The sequence below is a fragment of the Orcinus orca genome, chromosome 15 (assembly GCF_937001465.1).
Source record: "Orcinus orca chromosome 15, mOrcOrc1.1, whole genome shotgun sequence".
NCBI lineage: Eukaryota > Metazoa > Chordata > Mammalia > Artiodactyla > Delphinidae > Orcinus > Orcinus orca.
In genome coordinates, this window is record NC_064573.1 from 40,335,567 (window position 1) to 40,359,319 (window position 23,753).

Here is a 23,753-nt window from a genome sequence, read left to right on the forward strand (position 1 = left end):
GGAACACTCCCAAACTCATATTATGGGGCCACCATCACCCTGATACCCCAACCAGACAAAGATGCTACAAAAAAAGAAAATTACACACCAATATCACTGATGAGTATAGATGCAAAAATCCTCAACAAAATACTAGCAAACAGAATCCAACAACACATTAAAAGAATCATACACCATCACCAAGTGGGATTTATCCCAGGGATGCAAGGATTCTTCAATATAAACAAATCAATCAATGTGATACACCACATTAACAAACTGAAGAATAGAAACCATATGATCATCTCAGTAGATGCAGAAAAAGCTTGTCATAAAATTCAACACACATTTATGATAAAAACTCTCCAGAAAGTGGGCATAGAGGGAACCTACCTCAACATAATAAAGTCCATGTATGTCAAACCCACAGCAAACATCATTCTCAATGGTGAAAAACTGAAAGCACTTCCTCTAAGATCAGGAACGAGACAAGGATGTCACTCTCACCACTATTATTCAACGTAGTTTTGGAAGTCCTAGCCACGGCAATCAGAGAAGAAAAAGAAATAAAAGGAGTAGAAACTGGAAAAGAAGAAATAAAACTGTCACTGTTTTCAGGTGACATGATACTGTACATAGAGAATCCTAAAGATGCCACCAGAAAACTACTAGAGCTAATCAATGAATTTGGTAAAATTGCAGGATACAAAATTAATGCACAGAAATCTCTTGCATTCCTATATACTAATGATGAAAAATCTGAAAGAGAAAATATGGAAACACTCCCATTTACCATTGCAACAAAAAGAATAAAATAGCTAGGAATAAATCTACCTAGAGAAACAAAAGACCTGTATGCAAAAAACTATAAGACACTGATGAAAGAAATTAAAGATGATACCAACAGATGGAGACATATACCATGTTCTTGGATTGGAAGAATCAATATTGTGAAAATGACTATACTACTCAAAGTAATCTACAGATTCAATGCAATCTACAGATTCAATTCAATCCCTATCAAATTACCAATGGCATTTTTTACAGAACTAGAACAAATCATCTCAAAATTTGTATGGAGACACAAAAGACCCCAAATAGCCAAAGCAGTCTTGAGGGAAAAAAACGGAGCTGGAGGAATCAGACTCCCTGACTTAGCTACAGTAATCAAGACAATACGGTACTGGCACAAAAACAGAAACACAGATCAATGGAACAAGATAGAAAGCCCAGAGATAAACCCACGCTCCTATGGTCAACTAATATACGACAAAGGAGGCAAAGATATACAATGGAGAAAAGACAGCCTCTTCAATAAGTGGTGCTGGGAAAACTGGACAACTACATGTAAAAGAATGAAATTAGAACACTCCGTAACACCATACACAAAAATAAACTCAAAATGGATTCGAGACCTAAATGTAAGACTGGACAATATAAAACTCTTAGAGCAAAACATAGGAAGAACACTGTTTGACATAAATCACAGCAAGATCTTTTTTGATCCACCTCCTAGAGTAATGGAAATAAAAACAAAATAAACAAATGGGACCTAATGAAACTTCAAAGCTTTTGCACACCAAAGTAAACCATAAACAAGATGAAAAGACCACCCTGAGAATGGGAGAAAATATTTGCAAACGAATCAACGGACAAAGGATTAATCTCCAAAATATATAAACAGCTCATGCAGCTCAATATTAAAGAAACAAACAACCCAATCCAAAATGGGCAGAAGACCTAAATAGACATTTCTCCAAAGAAGACATACAGATGGCCAAGAAGCACAGGAAAAGCTTCTCAACACCACTAATTACACTACTAAGAGAAATGCAAATCAAAACTACAATGAGGTATCACCTCACACCAGTTAGAATGGGCCTCCTCAGAAAATCTACAAACAACCAATGCTGGAGAGGGTGTGGAGAAAAGGGAACCCTCTTGCACTGTTGGTGGGAATGTAAATTGATACAGCCATTATGGAGAACAGTATGGAGGTTCCTTAAAAAACTAAAAATAGTACCATATGATCCAGCAATCCCACTACTGGGCATATACCCAGAGAAAACCATAATTCAAAAAGAATGCTCCCCAATGTTCATTGCAGCACTATTTACAATAGCCAGGTCATGGAAACAACCTAAATGCCCATCAACAGACGAATGGATAAAGAAGATGTGGTACATATATACAATGGAATATTACTCAGCCATAAAAAGAAACGAAATTGAGTCATTTGTTGAGATGTGGATGGATCTAGAGACTGTCATGCAGAGTGAAGTCAGAAAAAGGAAAACAAATATCATATATTAACACATATATGTGGAACCTAGAAAAAGGGTACAGATGAACCGGTTTGCAGGGCATAAGTTGAGACACAGATGTAGAGAACAAATGTATGGACACCAAGAGGGGAAACTGCGGTGGGGTGGGAATGGTGGTGTGCTGAATTGGGCGATTGGGATTGACATGTATACACTGATGTGTATAAAATTGATGACTAATAAGAAACTGCAGTATAAACAAAGAAACAAACAAACAGAAAAAGCAGCTAATACTAAACTTTCTTCGGGTTATTTGTATGGAAATATGTTAATATAAATGTTTCAGACATTACATGAAATTTCTAAAAATCTTATATGTTCTGGTATAATGTTATGTCATAATTCTAGTTATTACTTTAAAACGTATATCTCAGAAATAACTAAATTTCCTTGTCAATTGCATTATTATGAACCTTCATCAAATCTTTAACCGTGGTCATTTTTAAGTCTTTTGTCTATTACAGACAGTTCTGGCTGTACTCTGATGCTTTTGCAAAAATGTTCCTATGAAAAGGTTTCATATTCAAGGAATTCATGGAAAAGACTCTGACAAGTACAGGTTTCTGGTAACTGACTATACCGCTGAACTGAATGAATAAGCATTTTCAGAACTCTAATGGAAAACTGATGAATTCATAAAAGTGCTAACAAAAGATCAAGATAAAAAAAATTAATTACATGGGACTGAGTGAACTGATGAGGATGATTATAATTTTTGTGACTTTCTGCTTGAATAATAATAAAAAAATCCCACAAGGACTCAGAGGCAAAAAATATACAAATCAATTCACTGCAAAGTAAAGGAGCTATTACAGTGGAGGATTACTGGACTGAATGTCAATATTGTGACATAGTATGAGTGTGTTTCATGTTTGGTAATTGCAATCGTTGTTGCTTTTGTTGTGGTCATCCATTTACAATGCTTGGTGTCAGTTTATTTATCTCTTGTAAAAATAAAATACAGTGTGTGTGTGTGAGTTGTGGAAAAAAAAATCATCTGTCAAGTTCACTAAACCAGGTGTAATGTTCCTTAACCTGTTCTTACTTGATCAGCATGTCTATGTTAATCTCCCCGCTGGCATTCTGTGATGTACCATTCTTTTCATTCATGACACTTTTCTCATGGCACTATCATGACCTGAAATGTTATATACACATAAATATATTTTGGTATTCATTAGTTTAATATCTGTCATCTGACACACTGTAAGCTCCGCAGAGAAGTTAGTTAAACTGTGCACCAATTTCATCCCAGCTCCAGTAGTTATTCAGTAAATAGTTTTTGAAGGAACAAAGGATAAATAATTGCGAACCTTTCTGAATTTGGAAATTGATGGATATTCTTAAATTTCAGCTGGGCACAATTAGTAAAGAAGGCAGAGTACCATGTCATGCAACACAGATATTTTTTAAGTCTATTACTGCCTGTGTTAGGCAGGGTCATTTTAGGTCCAAATGATAAAACACAACTGGACACGCAGTTTCACAGAGCACAGAAGGCGGCTGATGTAGGTATTCTGAACAGAGGAGCACAGTGGGCTGAGAGGAGCAGATCTTTGGAATCTCGTCTACTTCGAATTCAGGGTGCACTCCTTGCTGACTGCATGGCCTTGAGCAACTTTCTTAACCTTCTGAGCCTCAATTTCATCATCTAAAAGTGAGGATGATACTATTACCTGGCTAGTGGAATGGTGGTGAATATTAAATAGATAACATACGGAAAGCGCCTAATGGGGAGCCTGGTACACAGTACAGTGGCTCATAATATTTCTCAATCTTGGCACTATTGACATTCGGGGGCAGATCAATTCTTTCCTTTAAGAGACTGTTCTGAGCATTGTAGCACATTTGGCTGCATCCTGGCTTCCACTCACTAGATGCTAATAGCTCTCCACACCGTCAGGCCCCTGGCTGAGAACTATTGCTTTAGAGTCAGGTGGGCAGGTCTCTGTACACCTCTTCAGAGACAGAGGTAGATGATTTTCTGTCCTGTCTACATATAGGGCACAGTCCACACAAATGGCTTTGTTATGACTAGTGACATTTTTCCTATTTAAGTAAAAAATCATCCTTCTTTCTAAGCACTGAAGTGTGTATCTTGTCTGGTGTACTTCAGATTTCCCTCTCCGTGGGCACAGGAAGGTGAAGGAATAGCAGGACGTGAGGGTGGGGTCTGACGGCAGAATCAATTTCCAACGCTAGCATTTCCTTGATGTCTGATTTTTCCCCTTAAAAATTCATGCTAATTTTGCTTTCAACTCAACTGTTTAGTAACTGCTGTCTTCATAAAAATGGAATGTCCCCTCTCCTATTTACTTGAGTAAAATACTCAAGGGGCAGTATTTTACCCCGGGGTTTAAGTCCCCAGGCATACAAGCAAGCAGCCCAGTTAGAACAGAATGGTGTTATGTGGATGACCTTTGAGTTGTTGGTGGTGTTTTCTTCAAAATGTATCAGGTATTTTTTATTTTATGGGTTAATTTCACCAACCGCTAAAAGTCCACTTTCCCTTTGCTTCTGCGCTGCTTTTTAAAACAATGGACTTTCAACAGGGGGAGAAATGAATCCTTAAAAATTCAACTTGGACTTTCAATTATAAGATGAATAAGTCCTGGAGATCTAATGTACATTTAATAATAGTGTATTGTATACTTGAAATTTGCCAACAGAGTAGATCTTTTTAAAAAAATTTATTGATGTATAGTTGATTTACAATGTTGTGTTGGTTTTTGCTGTACAGCAAAGTGATTCAGTTATACATATATATATTCTTTTTCATATTCTTTTCCATTATGGTTTATCAAAGAATATTGAATATAGTTTCCTGTGCTATACAGTAGGATCTTGTTGTTTATCCATTCTATATATAACAGTTTGCATCTACTAACCCTAAACTCCCAGTCCATCCCTCTCTCAACCCCCCTCCCCCTTGGCAACCATAAGTCTGTTCTCTATGTCTGTGAGTCTGTTTCCAACAGAGTAGATCTTAAGTGTTCTCACCACACACACAAAAAAACAGTAACTCTGTGAGGTGACGGATGTATTAACTAACTAGATTGTGGTAAGCATTTCCCAATGCATATGTATATTAAACCATCATATTGTACATCTTTAAAAAATCATATTGTATATTAAATATATACAATTTTTATTTGTCAATCATATCTCAGGAAAGCTGGCAAAAAAATAAAAGTATAAGAAAAAAATTCAATTTGGAAAAGGTAATATTATCAAAGAATGGAATAAACGCTGAAATAATTTCCTCCCAAAACTGATCAAACAGAATCACAAGTATTCAGAAAAAGCTGTTTGAGAGTGTGAGCCCTAGTAGACATTTCATTCTGTATCCTGTAAAAACTATACAAAAGATGTTGGGATCCAGTCTCTTTGCTTCTATGGTCACTCTCTGAACCCCTATCAGACCACAGAAAGGAACGTTACATTAAATGCAAATTCTCACTTTCATGATTTAATGAGCTACTTCTGAGAAAGCTACTGTTCCACCAGCCCATCAGAAATGTCTGGGACGGCTAGTGCAGAATTAAGGTGTGGGTCACCCAGCTGAAACTAATGTCAATGGTTCACTTATTCATTCATGTTCTTCAGATTCTCGGATACACCTCCACTGGTTACCAGGCAACCGCAGCTCACTGCAGTAAGTATACATTAAGCATGGACTCTATGTGTGAGTATGAAAGGGATCTGAGTATTTTAATGAGAAGGCACTCATGAGCTGAACTAGACGATTATCTTTGTTATTATGTAAGACAAAATACGAGGAGGGCCTTTACTATCTTTTAGAAAGTGGATTAGTACTATTTTCCTGAAAAGCCTTCGTGCTTACAAGGGGACAGCCTTACACACCACAGCCTCAGACCTGGATGATATGGAAAATCTCAGAGTCCTTTTTATCGGCTGGAGGAATTCCGGTTAAGAACTGAGTTTAGGACAGGGGTTTACAAACCCTGCGTCTCAGACCCTTTCACTCCCTGTACTGTAGGAAGGGAGACTCCAGGAGAAACTAGGAAGGTTTTTATATTAGGGTTATCTTATCATTGTGTCTAATGTCTGCAAAAGTTTCTTGCCAAGAGAGAATTCAAAGTATTGTGGCAATGTGGCAGGGTTTGAGGTGGTGGCATGCTTTGTATTACTCAAGGTGGCATTGTCGGCCGTGTAGGAGGTATATGAATTGAGGTGGGGGGGCGCTAAATCAGGGGTCCTATTGAACTGAGGTCATGAGAGGCTCATTTGCTATGGCTGAATGGTAAGAACGTAGTCTTGTCTGCAAATACCATATGATATCACTTATATGTGGAATCTAAAATATGGCACAAATGAACCTATCTATGAAACAGAGACAGACTCACAGACCTAGAGAATAGACTTGTGGTTGTCAAGGGAGAGGGATGGACTGGGAGTTTGGGGTTAGTAGATGCAAACTATTGCATTTAGAATGGATAAACAACAAGATCCTACTGTATAGCACACGGAACTATGTTCAATATCCTGGGATAAAACATAATGGAAAAGAACATAAGAAAGAATGGATCTATGTGTATAACTGAGTCACTTTGCAGTACAGCAGAGAGTAACACATTGTAAATCAACTACACTTCTATCAAAAAAAAAAAAAAAAAGAACGTGGTCTTATCTGGATAGTGGTCGGCTTTTTTCTCCCCCTATGTGCCTTTTATGGCTGCTCCTACTCTGGGAAGAAATTCAACTTCAGAAAGGAAACCATGTGGTTCTAGGAGTTGTTCATATATATTAGGAAGGAATGGTATAATGATAAAAACATGTTTTTAGAAAAAGACAGCCACCTTACTTATCTATGCACCTAGAATTGGAAGAAAGATTATGGTAAGTGTTTATCTGAGTCTGAAAGCATATTAGATACATAAACGGTAAAATTTCCAGCTCATGGTTACAGAATTGTTAGGAATTGACAGAATAGAGAACTGCCTTATTCAACTGCTTTGATGATTTGGAACTATCAGATTCACAGTTTAAGATTTTGCTAAAATAAACACTGTACAGATTTAAAAGTCAGATTTTGAAAGTTACCAAAAAAATCGATTGATTAAAATGCAAGCTAAAACAATAAAGTCACTCATAAGAATATACTAGCATGAAAGCACATTGTTATTAACTTTTGTAAACATCATAATCCTTAGTGTTTTGACAGGAAAACATTGCTCCATCCATTTTTGTGATGATCACAATTTTTCAAATCATACTTATGTAAAGGTAAATAGCATTCTGCAAACTTCTGGGAAAATCAACCAACAGAAGATAACCCAGTAGGCAGGGACATAATCTGGAAATGCGAATAGAATTCTTATTTTTTCTAAGATATTACATATTTATATTACTCAAAGATCAGCACAGCACATATGCTCCTATTTTTAAAACTTATTTTTCACTTCTGGAATGTTAAGTTATCCATATAACAGCAGTAAGTCAAAGACACAAACAAGTATCTTTTTGTTTTTATATATAATGTACTTATGGACTGCATTATTTTACAGTGAATATGTTACAATCACTTTGGTTGCCATTTTTTGGCATCACATTATGCCTGCCATCAGTTGGGCTGTTTTGAGATTCCCATTAAAGGGCAATTTAGGGCTTTTATGCCGCGGTTTCACACACATGCACACACGACAGTAAGCAAGATGTGGGCCAGGAAGACATTTCTGGTTTTGCTTAGCCAGATGTCCAGCACCTAGCAAAGCTCCTGATATTTACTTAATTCTCAGTAAGTCCTTGATGAATAGTAACCCTACTTCTATGTATTATAAATAAAACCCAAATCAAGCCTATTTCCTCAGTCTTCTCTCCTTACATGTGGAAACTTCTCTTGGGGGAAAATAAGATCAAGAATATAGGAATATTGGCTTGTTTGTTTCATGGAGGAGAGCAGCTAGGTGGTAAGAGACTCAGATAGGTCCTAGGTGTGGCTTTGCTGCTGATATTGGGGGTATTACTTAACTTTTCTGGGTCTCAACTTCCTCAACATAAAATTAAGGGGTTGCTGTGGTCTGAATGTCTGTGTCCCCCCAAAATTCATATGTTGAAATCCTAATGCCCAATGTGATAGTATTAGACGTGGGGACTTCAGGAGGTGATTAGGTCATGGGGGTGGGGCCCTCGTGAATGAGATTAGTGCTTTTATAGAAAAGGCCTAACAGAGCTCCTAAGCCCCTTTTGCATATAAGGACAGGAGACAAAGCACCTGCTATGAAGCAGGAAATAGGCCCTCACCAGAACTTGACCATGCTGGTGTCTTGATCTTGTACTTCTCAGACTGCAGAACTGTGAGAAATAAATTTCTGTCTTTAATAAACTACACAGTCTCTGGTATTATGTTATTGTAGCCTGAACGGACAAGACAGGGGTCTAGGTTAGACAATCTAAAATATCCCCTATGATGCTGAAATTCTACAGTGCTAAGACATAATCTGTGGCAAGTCTAACTAGAATATTACTTGGAAGAATTATACCTTATTTGTCCCAGGCTACCAGGTTCCTAGCGCAGGGTCAGGGAACATAAGAGATGTGTAATATATATTTAAAGAACAAATGAATAAATGAATGATCATTATAGGTATAAAAATGTGGCATAAGAATCATTAGGATTTTTCACAAAAAGAAGGAACCCTTCTCTGGATACTGATTTTTGCAATTAAAATGAAGTCAGAGGATTGCTTTTTTTTTTTTTGGTTGCAGTATAGTTGATTTACAATGTTGTGTTAGTTTCAGGTGTACAACAAAGTGATTCAGTTATATACATATATATGTGTAGATATATATTCTTTTTCAGATTCTTTTCCATTATAGGTTATTGTAAGATACTGAATATAGTTCCCTGTGCTATACTGTACGTCCTTGTTCTTTACCTGTTTTATATATGGTAGTGTGTATATGTTAATCCCAAACTCCTGATTTATCCCTACCCACCTTTGCCCTTTGGTAACCATAAGTTTGTTTTCTATGTCTGTGAATCTATTTCTGTTTTGTAAATAAGTTCATTTGTATCATTTTTTAGATTCCACATATAAGTGATATCATATTTGTCTTTCCTTTTTTGAAACCTTGGAGTTTTATTTCATGTCAGTTATTATTCTTATATTATACATGGTATTTGAATCATATGATTTAAAAAAATTCAGAACAAGTTTATGTACTCTCTTAAGAAGTGCTAATAGTGTCATTATGTCTAGAGAAATTTTTATTTCGCATCCAATACAAATCCTTTCATAATTAGTTATAAATATTCATTTCATAAATATTCTTAAGGAGGAAAAAGGAAGAGAATTCCTTGCCTTTAAAAGTCCCCAGTTCTAGTGGTGACTCGACATAACATTTAGCCCTCAAATTCTATCAGTCTACAGCTTTAGATATCATTTTCAGGCTTATGCTCACATTAATAAATGAGGTTTTTGCACAAATAGGTGTCAGAACCACAAGGTGCTATATCTTTTAAACTCTTGTTGAACAGAAATAGTGCTATTTTTAGCACCAACCTAAACATAAACTTATTTGCCATGAAAAAAAGATTTGTGGACTTATAAATAGCTTACCCTCAGGGAATATTTTAAATGGAAAATTCTAGCATTATGTTACAAACATATTCTTCTTATAGGATTAAACGGAAAGCTCTTTTAGAGTGGCAATTTGCTGCAGTAGAAAGATATGACTTACCATTCTTGTCCTGCCACTTACCAGAAATATGACATTAACAATTTACCTTAACTCTTGGAATCCTAGCTTTTGTCTAAATAAGAAGGGAAATAATAGGCAATTTGAAGGGTTGTTATGAAAATTAAATAAGATAACGTTTGTGGAGCATCTGTTTTGGTGCTTGGCACAGAATGGTACAGATCCTCCCTATAAGGTCCCCTTTCCCCTGATGGAGCACTCCCCTTTTGTTGTAATGGCTGGGCGAAGTATGAGAATCTTCACCACACTAAAAACACTCAAACTTTTCTCAAAATATGACGCTTCATGCTTCATGCAAAACCAAAAGGGACTACTCTGAGCTTGGTAAAGAAGATTCAAATACTAACCAAAAAACTTGGTACTTGTCCTTGACAAAGGGAAGATGGACAGATAACATGAGGAATTACATGAGACTGTGAGTGACTGAATGAGATGGGTTTTCTTTTTCTTGTCTACAATAGGAGTTGATCTCCTAGAAATGGCCCAAAGGGCTATGTGAATTCAGAGATAGAACTGATAACTGTTGAGCCAGGAGGAGTTCATCAATGACTTCACTGAACCCACAGTAGCAATAGAGGTGGTGGATCTTGAAAGATGACTAAGACATTCCAAGTCTCTGAAGAGTGCACGTGTGCTTGTGAGTAAGGGGGGATTTGGAGGGGGGTATGGATGTGAGGAACGTCTAGGCAGAAGAACCAGCATGAGCAAAAGTGAAGGCAAAAAGCACATGGCTCAGAGAAGGCAGATCATCCCCATGTTAGCCAAGGTCAACTGATGAGGAACAAAGGCAGGTGCTGAGACTCAAGGGGTCTGTTGTGCTTCTGTTATGACATGCTAAGGAATATAGGAGGCAGATTTTGCTCTGCAGTCGATGGGGCGGCCAACACTGGCTTCGTGATTGAAGTGAGTGAGGTTAACTAGGTCAGTTGCTGTTCTGCTGGGTACCTATTACATACCAGGAACTGTACTTTGTTGTTTTATGGATATTATTTTCTAGTCTTCACAACAAATTGGATATATCTTTTCAGGTGGGGAATGTGAAGCTCAGAGAGCTTAAGTAACTTGCTGCTCAAGATTATACATTCTTCCATTAAGCAAATGGCATGAAAGAGCAATAGGGTTTTAAAATATTAACATCAGGACAAACCATTAAAGAATGGAAATGATGAGATCTGAATGTCAATTAGGAAGTTGATTTAGGCGTCATGTTTTAAAAGGCAAGGAGCTTAGGAACACTGAAAAGAGGGAATTTGTGTTCAAAGTGAGGCTGTTAGAGGTTTGAGCAAGATTTCTTAATACAGGTTTATTCTAGAATGACGTACATTTTAAGATAATAAACAGTGTTGCTTCTGTGTTTTAAAGTTACTTGATGACTATATTACACAAGAGACAGTGCAGCATAATAATTAAGTGCTCAGGCTCTAAGCCAGACTGCCTGGATTTGAATTTTCACCCCAATTTACTGAACCTCAGGCAGGTTATTTAACCTTCCTGGGCTCTAGTTTCCTCATCTTTAAAAAAGGAGATGATAATATTACCTATAGATTTGTTTAAACATGAAATGAAGTATATGTTCATACAAAACAGTGCTTGGTATAAAGTAGGAACTCAGTAAGCATTAACCAGCAATTGCTTTGTGCCTATGTCCTTATTCACCAATTGTTTGTTTAGAAATTATGTACAGTGTGCCAAGTACTGTGCTTGTTTCCAGGGATGCAAATATAATAGGGAAGAACTTTTGTATACCATTACAAGTTAATCACTAAAAGGATGCTGTCTATAAGCTTAAATTATACATAATGGCCCATTTCTGGGAACCCTTCTTCCCCGGTAATGAGCGTTAAGCTAAGATACCTTTGTTTAGCGCACAGGAAACAGCCTGACTAGGCCCACCTGTGAATGACTGCAGGGAGGAAGAAATTAACACATCTGGCTGACCAGAACCAGGAAATGTTTGACTTTACTGCCTCCCCTTTTAGTATAAAAGAAGCCTGAATTCTAAGGCAAGATAGTTCTTTGGGACACGAGTCTACCATCTTCTTGGTCTGCCAGGTTTCCAAATAAAGTCATTATTCCTTGTCCCAATAACTTGTCTTTCAATTTATTGGCCTGTTGTGCAGTGAGCAGTAAGAGCTTGGACTTGGTAACACAAAGATGAGGATAACAGATGATTTCCCTTAACAGATGGATAGCACTTGATTTTTCCAACATCATATTCTGTGGTTCAGCAGAAGTACTATGACTATATCTTGGTTAAAGCACTTTCTACAACTCTTTGGGCACCAGTGGTTTAAAATATCTATTCATAATGTTGCTCATTAGTTTCAGAACTAATAATTCCACTTCTCCTACCCCCTCCTCCAATATGACATTAAGGTATGTTCAGCCTGAGTTACCTTTTATGACGGGTGTTCCCCTTGACCCACCAGGCAGTATTACAAAGTTAGTGAGATGATTTCAGTAGTCTCTGCCTACTTATGTGTACCAAACGCTCAGAAGCTGAGTGTTTGCATCACTGTCTCAGGAGTTTCTTCCTTGCTAATTCATTCGACTTATGTGTAATGTAGTATGCATTATTAATGGGTGTATTTCTCTTCCCAAGACTATTTTTTCTGAATATGACTTTATAAAGCCTCATTTCCATAAACTAGAGAGAAATGTGAATGATTAGAATTTTCGGTGTTGTACCAAACTAAGGAAGATGTGAGGACACCAGTCGTATAGTACATTTTAAACCATACCATTAAGCTACACATCCCTGTGTCTCCCAATTTTAGGTTATGAAGGGGTCCAAGAAATTCTGCTCATGACCTCATTTTCACATTGTCTCAAAGGATTCTCAGTTATGTATTGCAGGTTTAACACTGACGTTGGTTGAACAGATGAAAATTTGTTGGTAGGAGGGACACCATGTCCTTGTGAGTGTACCCACAATACATTAAAATGGACATATGAGCAGTCATCATGACCTCTGAGAAAAGATTGAAAAGGAAAATGTCTACATAAATAAATGAGAAGGAAATGAAAATAGCGAGGCACTCGGGTTTAAAATAACCAAGTAAAGTGCCAAAATGATTAAGTACAAAGCCTCTTTAATATCCAGGAAGCCCTTTAGAGTGAGTGCGATTGTTGGGCAGTGGCGAATCGTTCACCTGTCAAAAAGGACAGACTTTGGCATCCTCATCACTTTGCTTTCCAATATACTCAGTGTTTATTAAGGCACATGGGAAATGTTCGGACCATAAGGGATCTTCAAATAGCAAACAACCATTACTGAAAGACAGTGATCAGATCCATAATAAAATAAATCTGAAGCCTGAGATTTAAATGTGAATGTAGGAATGAGACTGATGCCCTATGAAGTTCTTATACTGGTCGTACAGAAGCTTGTGAAATGCGAATATTAGAAAAGTAAAACTCATATTTGGCGCATATCTGAGAATTTAAAAAATCTTCCCATTAATTTGATACGCAAAAGGGGAATATTGACAAAGACTCTGTTAACACTAACAAGTTAATGCTGCAATATTGTATAGCTTAGAATATGGCTTTAAATATATTAGGTTAGTTTTTTTCAGTGTAAAAATATCCAGCTTTACATTTAACTTAAAATTTTCTTTCCTGAGAATCATTCATTTTCCTTGGGAGAAGCAAGTAATCCCTGTTCACTTTTCTTCCAATAATTTTGGGAGAAATTAATGAAGCACTGATGGGTCGGTTAGGATCTAACCAAGAAAAGAGAAAACAGTCTAAATATTTAAAACAGATGGAATTTAATACAGGAAAATTGTTATACAGATGATGGAAGAATTGAGAAGCTAAACTAAGGACAGCAAATCAACCTGGAGGTTAGTACCAGCAGGAAGCCACAGATACCACTACCCACAAGTCTCAAGGGACGGAGGGAAGAGGTGACATCACTGGAGCTCAGAGTTCAAGGTCATTGCGGGAAGCTAGAGGCAACAGGGGGTGGGGTCTAGGGGCTGGAAAACCCAGCCTCTAGGGGTCAGCCCCCAAGGAATCAGCAGAATAGGAGCAGGGCAAGGAGTGGATGTGAAGTTAAAAACAGGCCCAGGGGCTTCCCTGGTGGCGCAGTGGTTGAGAATCTGCCTGCCAATGCAGGGAACACGGGTTCGAGCCCTGGTCTGGGAAGATCCCACATGCCACGGAGCAACTAGGCCCGTGAGCCACAACTGCTGAGCCTGCGTGTCTGGAGCCTGTGCTCCGCGACAGGAGAGGCCGCGATAGTGAGAGGCCCGTGCACCGCGATGAAGAGTGGCCCCCGCTTGCCACAACTAGAGAGAGCCCTCGCACAGAAACGAAGACCCAACACAGCCAAAAATAAATGAATAAATAAATAAATATTTAAAAAAAACACAAAAAACAGGCCCAGACCAGCACAGTGGAAAGCTGAGAGTTAAGTAAGTTAAGAAAATAAGTTTTCCATGTTCATTTTCTCCTCCGGAGCAACGTTACACTAGGCAAACTGATTTACTGATATTTTTAAAGGGCATTAAGTTTAGCTCCTGGGAATTACATTCAACAAATATCTTGTAAGTAAATGAAATCACCATTTTAGTTCCACATATGACCTCAATAAACCAAATTTACACCCCCTTAAGATGATGAGACAATAATCCACCTTCACTTTGAAGTTAATAAAAGGTAGAAAGGAGTCATCACTGTCGTTTTGGATTAGATTTAGACAGTGGTCAATGCTCTGTCAGTTGCATTGTTTTATTCAGAACTGAGAACAGAGGTACATTCTGATGTTCTGGAAATCACCATTCTTTAAAGTAGATAATAAAGCCACACTTTGAAAACAGGACTCAGGAGGAGGTGGAAAAAGCCACACAATTTCCTCGATAAGACCACCACTCAATTCCTCTATTCCTCTCTGATCTGTGAGAAATGACAGTGGCATATTGCAGACTAATAGGCACCAATTTGTATGCTCCTGTCTTTTGCAGCATGGAAGGGTAATTATGTATGGTGATGTAAAAAATATATATCCATCTATCTCATGATCAGGAAAACAAAGCTTAGTGTGTGAGCACATGTGCATGATTAATTGTGCACAGCAGTTTGAAAACCACACCTAACCTAAACCATGCCCTGCCTTAAATTAAGCAATATGAGATCTCCCGGGGGGCAGCCTCTGAAATGTTAGCCTTATCTCACACCCAGACCTGTAATGATGAAACTGTCATTTCACCATTAAATGCTTCTCTCATTTATATCATTAAAACACGGTCTTAGCTCATTTTTGCTTATTACTTTGATATTAAATACTGTTATATATTTAAAAACTTGATGACCTGTAGAATAGAATGAAGTATTACCGCATCTGCTGAATAGAAATCAGCAAGAGATGTAAAGGTCATCTCTGTGTCTTACACCTCATCATTCAAGATGGTTTCTGATAATAAAAATAAATAAACAAAAGGCACAGAAACTAAGTCTTTCACTATGTGGCACCTCATTAAAAGTATAAAATGCTGGTTATACTGAACCCCATTTTGTTTTCATGCAAAGAAGAGAAACACTTTAAGGGGAAATAGTTCAATGTCCATCTTAAATTTCTTGTCTCAGACTCACTCACCTAAAATTCAATGAAGAAACAGCATGGACTTTTCAAAACCATCTATTTTCTTTTCTTTGAAATGGCAGTCAACTCTGGCATTTAAAGACTTTCCAAGCGTTTCATCCAGGGACTGGTAAATCTCACTTATCTGCAATGAGAAATTACACTTTTATTTAACTAAGCAACTCACACTTACATGTTTATTACAGAAACAGAATGGGCAGATCTAGAACATATGGTGTTTTACAAATCCGTTCATCCACTAAGAACGATTTGTAATACTCAACTCAGAACTTTGGTTTTCATTTACTATAAGAAATGTTGAAAAAATAGACATTTGTGCCAGAAGTTGTTTTACAGAGGAGGATGGTGAGGACCAGAGGGGTAAAGTGACTGTCCAAGATTAAGCAGCTGGTTAGTAACAGAGTAGGCTTGAACCTTGGGCTGCTAACACTGCCTCTTGTTTTTGGTTGATTAAAAACCCAGAAATGGGAAAACCTGGAATCTTCTGTTTTCCAAGTTGGTAATTTTCTGGAATATCGTGTCACCATAATTTCTCCTAAAGCCAAGGAAACTACAGTTGAAGGCAGAATCCTCAGACTGGCATCGCCTCCGATGGTAGATGCAGGTGTAGGCTACCGCAGAGGCACCCTGACATGATTGAATGATCCGCACGCTTTATGATGTTGTAGAGCAATGACGTAGATAGTAAATATGGTCTGTTGGTGTTTCTTAACAAGGTGGAATGATTTTTATAATCTTTTGCCTTCTGAGAAAACTCACAGATGAGAATGGAAGGAGAGGCTCCAGGTCGCACGCGGCAATTTGCCCAAGAGTCCTGCTGCATGAAAGTGACCAGATGCTTTACCCACCATCTCTCATCAGCTAGTCCTTCCCACCTTTCTTTCTTCCCCTTCCCTTCCCCCCTTTCTTCTTTTCACCAACACACAGGCTGGATGTTACTATCCCACGTGCTAGGTAGCTTGAAGCAGCAGAAATGTGAAGTCAGGAAATCCCATGTTCAGAAGAAGGAAGAGAATGGGGGGAAGGGGGATCACAGCAAATAAAGCGGAGAAGATGTCTGATGGCAGTAAAGCCAGAAAAGGAAGGGACAGAGGAGCCTAGCTCTGTACTCTGGCTGGTGGGAGATGGCCTCTGTCTCCAGACCCACCCTTCGCTTTCCTCTCCCAACTGTCTTCTTCGGCCCAGGTTATCTAAAACAAGGGCATAATTATTTTTAACTTTCATGGCTTCAGGCCTCCTAGGCTTTTGGGTTCATAGAGAAAATTCTATACAATAACTCCCCCCTGCCTCTAATCCAAGTTCTCAGATATATTCATGATTGCATCATATTTATTTAACAGGATATAAAGAGATTTTCACGACACAATTAACACCTGTTCTCTCACATTAGAATCCAATAGTTTTTCACTGTACTTAGATTCTAGGGACATGCATACAACTGACATTCTTTGAATTAAATGTATTATTACAAGAGTAGCACTTTCAGATATTTTTTGGTTTCTTAACATACATGCTACTAATTTTTTAAAAAATTGGGGTTTGGGTAAATTAGACCTATGCATCTGGGAATAAGTTATATGTTAAAAATATTATCCCTCCCTCATGAATGCAGCTCTCCAAGTCAGAGCAACAGGAAATAAATGGAAATCTTACACCATCTTATATAATTTTATATGACTATATATATGTATATGATAAATCTTACACATACAGATAAACTTACATCCAGCTATATCTGGCAACGTAGAGTCACTCAAGAAATCCCTTAGGCCTGGGCACCTCTTAGGATCAAGCTGCTGCTTACTCCTCTGCCTGGCAATTTTGGGAAGCACGTTTTGCATTTTTGGTTTTTGCCCAGGTTCCTGGGTCATCCCAGATTGCCATCGACTAGGAGGGCGATGAGCTCAGATAGAGATGCTGTGTGAAAGGACCCACAGGGAGGTTCAGGTTTCATGCCTTAACTGGGATCTGTGACTGCAGTGAAAGTTGCCATTTGGATGATATCTTGATTATGAGCCAGCTTTCATTTTTGCTATTCCTTCTCGACCAGGAAGTGGCCCCCATCTCAGCCTGTATCTCATAGGCAGTGATCGAAACCAGCTGTCTGGTAGGCAGCTCCATCCCTACCCCTCTTGGCTTCTGTCCCCTGAGACCACTTCAGAGGATGCAGACTGATTATCCATAATTCTTTCTCGTCTTGAGTCTGAGGGTGGCCACCTCCCAAATTGTCACTGAATTAAAGGCATCCACCCTCCCCTCTATTCTCCCAGAAGCCCGGTAGACACTTGCAAAGCAAAATTCTCATGTGAACATTGATTAGGAAGAAAAATGATACTTTTCTCTCTTTAACTTATTTCATTCTACATCAGCTATCAAATTCTAGTTGGACTGTGTGACTTGAAGTTAAAATTTAGTGTCATGGGATAAAATAAAACTCTGTCTCCTTTCATCTGGCTCCCTGAAGAGCTTTTGGTCAGTGTCCGGATTGGAGTTAGGAGTCAATACCTTACCACTAAGTACCACAAGAGAAAGAAGTATTTGGTTCATCTGGGGCGCCATATTTTAGTCCTATAGTTTGGATGGAAGTTGCTGGGGTCAGATTTTTTCTAATTAAGATAATCTCCTCAATGTAGAGCACACAGAAACAGGATGGACCACCAAAACAAGATAGTAATCTTTACACTCATGGTATCAATTTAAATAAAGGCTTGATAATCATTGGTGGTAGTGGGACTTGATCAAGCACATACACTCCCAAATGAGGTTATGTGGGAGGAAACCAAATACTAGACTGGAGTGAATATTCACATTTTTATTCACATTCATGTCCTTACTGATCTTCCCACCTAAAACAGTACTCCTCCCTCATTTTCTATTGCTTACCTTCATATATATTCACCCACATAGCACTTCTACTACTTATTATTTATTCATTGTTTGTCACTTCACGCTAGGACATAAGCTCCTTGAAGGCAGGAACTTTGTTCACTACTGTACCCCTGAGGCTTGGAACAATGCCTAACAAATAGGCAGTAATACTTATTGCATGAATGAATGAATATACCTCGTGGTCCTCTTTTCTTATAAACATTTGATCCAGTTTCCTCTTTCTACCCCTATGAGTTTGCACCATACTGAAAATAATTTCCTCACAATGGGAAAAATTCAAAGGCCTTTATTCACTCCGAAAAAATGAAGAACCCAAGTGAGCATTATGTCTACTTTCCTTGTTAGGTAGAACTAGGATTGCCTAACTGTGAAAAGGAGGATTGAAGACGAGGTTGTCTAGTATCTCTTCTGTAGCCTTTTCTTCTCTTTTAGTTATGCTTGGGAGACTATAGTGTTATGAGTCCAGCTTTCTAGACTTCAGAGGTTAGGATGGAGACCACTTTCAGATCACTGTAGTCATAGGGGGCAGGTTCAGTGTTTTGAGGACCAGTTACAGACGATGAAGACCAGAGATCTGCAAAGGGCTCCCCAGAAAAATGCAAAGATGGGGCGTTGCACTGCACTCATAAGCATGCATGTGGGGCTTTTCTGGTATTTTACACTGTCAGTTGTCTTAAGTTGTAGCAGTTATTAAGGGATTTGGCTAAGAATGGTCAAAGTCACTTGGGAAACAATAACTACTTGTGCAGATAATTTCCCAACAACTTAAATAGGTCCTGATTTTTACGAATGACTCTTTGCTGCCATAGTCACAAATGGCATGCTAGGAACTAGTATCTATAGGATGGATAAACAACAAGGTCCTACTGTATAGCACAGGGAACGATATTCAATATCCTGTGATAAACCATAATGGAAAAGAATATGAAAAAGAATATATATGCATAACTGAATCACTTTGTTATATAGGAGAAATTAATGCAACATTGTAAATCAACTATACTTCAATAAAATTAAAAAACCAAAACCCAGTGGCATGCTAGGGTGTCATGCCAGTGCTGAGGCCGAGCTCAGGACTCTGGCTACCCCTGTTCACACACACAGCATCAGTCAGATCCCTAACTACCTAACAACAATGAGGCTGGAGGAAGAGGAAAAACTCAGATCTGAAAGGTCCTTGAAGCACCGTGTGATGTTATAGAAAGGAGGCTGAATAGGATCAGAAGCCCGGGTTTTATTTTTGTCTCTCCCACTAACTAGCTGGGCAAATCATTTATACTTAACTGGGTTGCCGTTTTCACATTAGTAAAATGAGGGTATTGGTTGAGACCAGTGCTTTTCAACCAGGGATGATTTCGTCCCCACCTCCCAGGGACAGGTGGCAATGTAGAGAGACATTTCTGATGGTGGAGGGAGGGTGAGTGAGACTGACATCTAGTAGGTAGAGGCCAGGGATGCTGCTGGACATCCTACAGGCACAGGACAGCTCCCGTCAGAAAATAATTATCAGTCCTAAGTGACAGCAATGCCGAGGCTAAGAAACACTGGTTAGATGGTTCGAGTCCCCTCAGTCCTAATAGTATTCTCTAATTTTACCACTGGTCTCCTCCAGACCTCTGACTCCACACAAGTTAGGCCTAATTCCTCTCTGGAAGCTCCTCCAACTCTATCTACTGCATCAAACTCCTCCCGCATCGCCCACCTCTACTCTTAGCCCCTCCGTACCCGGACCTTGGTGTCTGCACACCATGCTTTGTGTTCCTTCTCTGTAGCACATGTTACTACGTAAAATTGCTATAAATTTTCTTCTCTGTATAAGAATATATGCAACTTGGCAGGGACTGTCTTGTTTATTTCTTCATCGTCTTTAGCACATCATCTTTAATGATGAATAATTCTCCTCACTAAATGTTTGTTCAATTGATGGTGGAACAATTAGCAAACATTCTGACGGTCAGTGTTTTCTCACTCTTTCCTACACAGAGTTGTGGTATAAACTTATGAGATCATGTCACCAGATCATTAGTTACTGGCCTAAGAACATTAAAGTGGCTCAGGAAGCTACAGTAAAGTGGATTTGGGATCATGGCCTTTGGACTAAAATCAGAATCACTCCAGATACAAGGTTATTAGGTCAGAATCAGGGAGGAGACTGTGGAGATGGGCCTTTCTGGATGCTTTAAAGCTGGAGACAGAATTAGTGCACAGGGATGGCTACTGGGGCACCCTCTTTGTTCCAAAGATTTGTTCTTGTTGACAGAGAGTTCAGCCTGAGAACCAGGAAGGTCTTGGATGTCTCCACATATTTCCTATTAAGCGCATAGATTGTTGCTTCAGGCTCCGAGGATAAAGAGGCTGTAGCGGTGGGACAGCCTAGCTGCTCCAATCCAGTGTGATCCGCCCAATCGCAGAAGGGCAGAGTCACTAGAATCCCAGCAGAAATTCTGGGCGCCAAGGGAATTACTGTTGAGACTGGCTGCATCTGCTTCTTGCTGTGCAGACACCTCATTTCTGTGAAGTTTTGAAGTCTTTGGCCAAATAATCAGGGAAATGGATCTAATCTCAGAGGGAGTCGTGCATCTGTAATCCCTGTCCATCAGATTATATATAGCCCAATGATGGCAGAAACATGGGCTGTACTTCACAATTCTAAAAATCTAGATACCTACACAGGGAAAGTAGAGTTACTGCCTGCCTCACCTCTCAGTCACCTACTTTACTACCCCCTAGGACATATAACAAGACCACAAGAGGATATTTGAGCAAGTGGAAGATAGTAGCAGAGTGTCCCGTTTTCCTCTTGATATTTCACCAACAGACAGGGATAAAAAAATTATACTTCATCACTCAGGTTAAAGTAAGATAAAGTGGAGAAAACAACACTATTTGGATGAAATAGCTGTCAGAGGAATGGACGTATACATTCTGCAGTGAATGTGGAATTTTTTCCCAGCATAAAGCCAGAGGCCTGCTGACATTCAGGAACCCGTAAGAAAAAAAATATATGCTTGTCAACATCAGTTCAGGCGGGTATTCAGTCAACTGTTTTAAAGGTGCTGAGAAGGAAGAAGGTGGTTTATAAAGGATGTCTCAGCTCTGTTCCTTGCACAGCATGTTTTTCAGAGGGAATGCCTTTGTGTTTCTATCTGCTGCATCTCACTGTAGGCGAAGGCAGTTGCTTACCCAGATGATATTTGCATTTTAAAAGAACATCCTCCCCATATGTTTAATGATTTGCACTGAACCTGGGCAGTGTCCCTCACAGAGGAGCTCAATCATGGAGAGCTCACTTGAGTGTCCATCATTTTTTCTTTTTTAAAATAATAAATGTAGGGCTTCCTTGGTGGCGCAGTGGTTGGGGATCTGCCTGCCAATGCGGGGGACATGGGTTCGAGCCCTGGTCTGGGAAGATCCCACATGCCGCGGAGCAACTAGGCCCATGTGCCACAACTACCGAGCCTGCGCGTCTGGAGCCTGTGCTCCGCGACAAGCGAGGCCGCGATAGTGAGAGGCCCGCGCACCGCGATGAAGAGTGGCCCCTGCTTGCTGCAACTAGAGAAAGCCCTCGCACAGAAACGAAGACCCAACACAGCCAAAAATAAATAAATTAATTATGTAATAATAATAATAAATGTAAAAGTAATTAGCTATACACCACTATTGATGAAGAAGCAGGTTTAATAAAAAATGAATCAGAGATGGCTGGAAACTTACAGAGTTTTTTAAAAAAATAAAGTACTTTTAAGAAATGTGGAAAATATAATAAATTATAAAGAAAACTAATGTCATCCACATTCCACTACCCAGAGACAGTCCCTATGAAGGTATTTTACATTTACTATATTATCTAAACATTATATCTCATTATCTATACATATATATGCATACACACATAATTTTTAATGAAATTGAGGGACTATAAACTATATATAATTTTATTTCAAGTTTTAATTTTGTTTTTTGTATCCTTTTTATTATTAGTGATCCACACATATTCAGCATGAATACTTCCTCGTTTCTGGCTATGAAATTATTTTATCAAACTTGCTAATTAAAGGATATGACATATGAAGTTATGGGGCACCTAAAGTCACCAAACTCTTCTTTAGTTTACTCATGGGCTTTATATGCACTCACATCCACACAGAACGCATTTCTGTTATATTTCAGAAGGCAGTAGATCATTTTATTTTATAGTAGTGCTTATTTTGTTATAGAAACCTCTACTGTACAAAACCCATGTATCCCAAAATATCAGAAACACAGGAGCCATTTTTTTTTCCAGAATATGCTTTTAGAGAGAGTGATTACCTCATTTTGTAGCTTAAAAAAATACAACTGTGAGACCAGTGAGTGTCTCATTAACTTACACAATCACTAAACTGAATTGTCTCAAAAGTTTTCTTAAATGAAAATCTCCTTTTATGAACGATATGCACCTACACTGAGTACATACAAAAACTATCCCCTAGCGGTGACTTCATTAAAACTTTAAGCTCTTCATGTTGAACTTAATTCTAAGAAAGGCGGAAAGATGAACAGATTTTTGCTGACCAGGAGAAAAAAGATTTACCCAAGCTCAGCCTTTTGTCTCTTGCATCTCAGTACACCTGCCAAATTGATCAAAAAGAGAATTAAACTGAACTTTGAGTGTTAAATCAGAATGTGTCAAAGATTTATCCAATGAATTTTTAAAAAGACAAAATTTTAATTAGCCGCAGGCAGGTATATCATAGATTCTACTGAAATTTCCCTGGTGATATGTGACCATCAATATCTGTTTCAAATTTATGTTCATTCATTTGCTAAAGTCCTGCACACTTCTTAGAGATTAATCATGCCTTGTGATTTGATATGTTCTGTTTGATTTTACCATGATGTAAAGATCAAAACAAATAGAAAAGAAGAAAGGAAGGAAGGAGAGAAGAAAGGAAGGAAAGAGGGAGTGAAGGAGGAAGGAGGGAAAGAAGTCATGAAACTGGATATGGGGTCGGGGAGCCACATTAAAAAAAGATTTTCTGGACCTTTACCAGTTACATTCTTAACATTAACGAAGTGATGGATAAATACGGGAATAAAGGTTTCCATGCAGAGAACCATACCTCCTCCAAATATCTTGAATTAACTTTTTGTACTAAGCAGATAGAATTCCACATTTTTAAACATTACTCTTCTCTAATAGATTACATAAAACCTAACCAGAAAGCTCACTCTCATTAAAAAACATGTCT

General features: G+C 38.5%; 1 protein-coding gene across 22 annotated transcripts in view; it reads right to left on the reverse strand.

The window, feature by feature from the left end:
* DTNA (dystrobrevin alpha) overlaps positions 1-23,753 on the reverse strand; it is a 390,891-nt gene that overhangs the window by 193,006 nt on the left and 174,132 nt on the right. For all 22 annotated transcript variants that reach the window (XM_033435206.2, XM_033435230.2, XM_049697961.1 and 19 more), the window contains exon 2: positions 15,628-15,757. The gene's annotated coding sequence lies outside the window, so the exon portion shown is untranslated. The remainder of the gene's footprint in view (positions 1-15,627; positions 15,758-23,753) is intronic.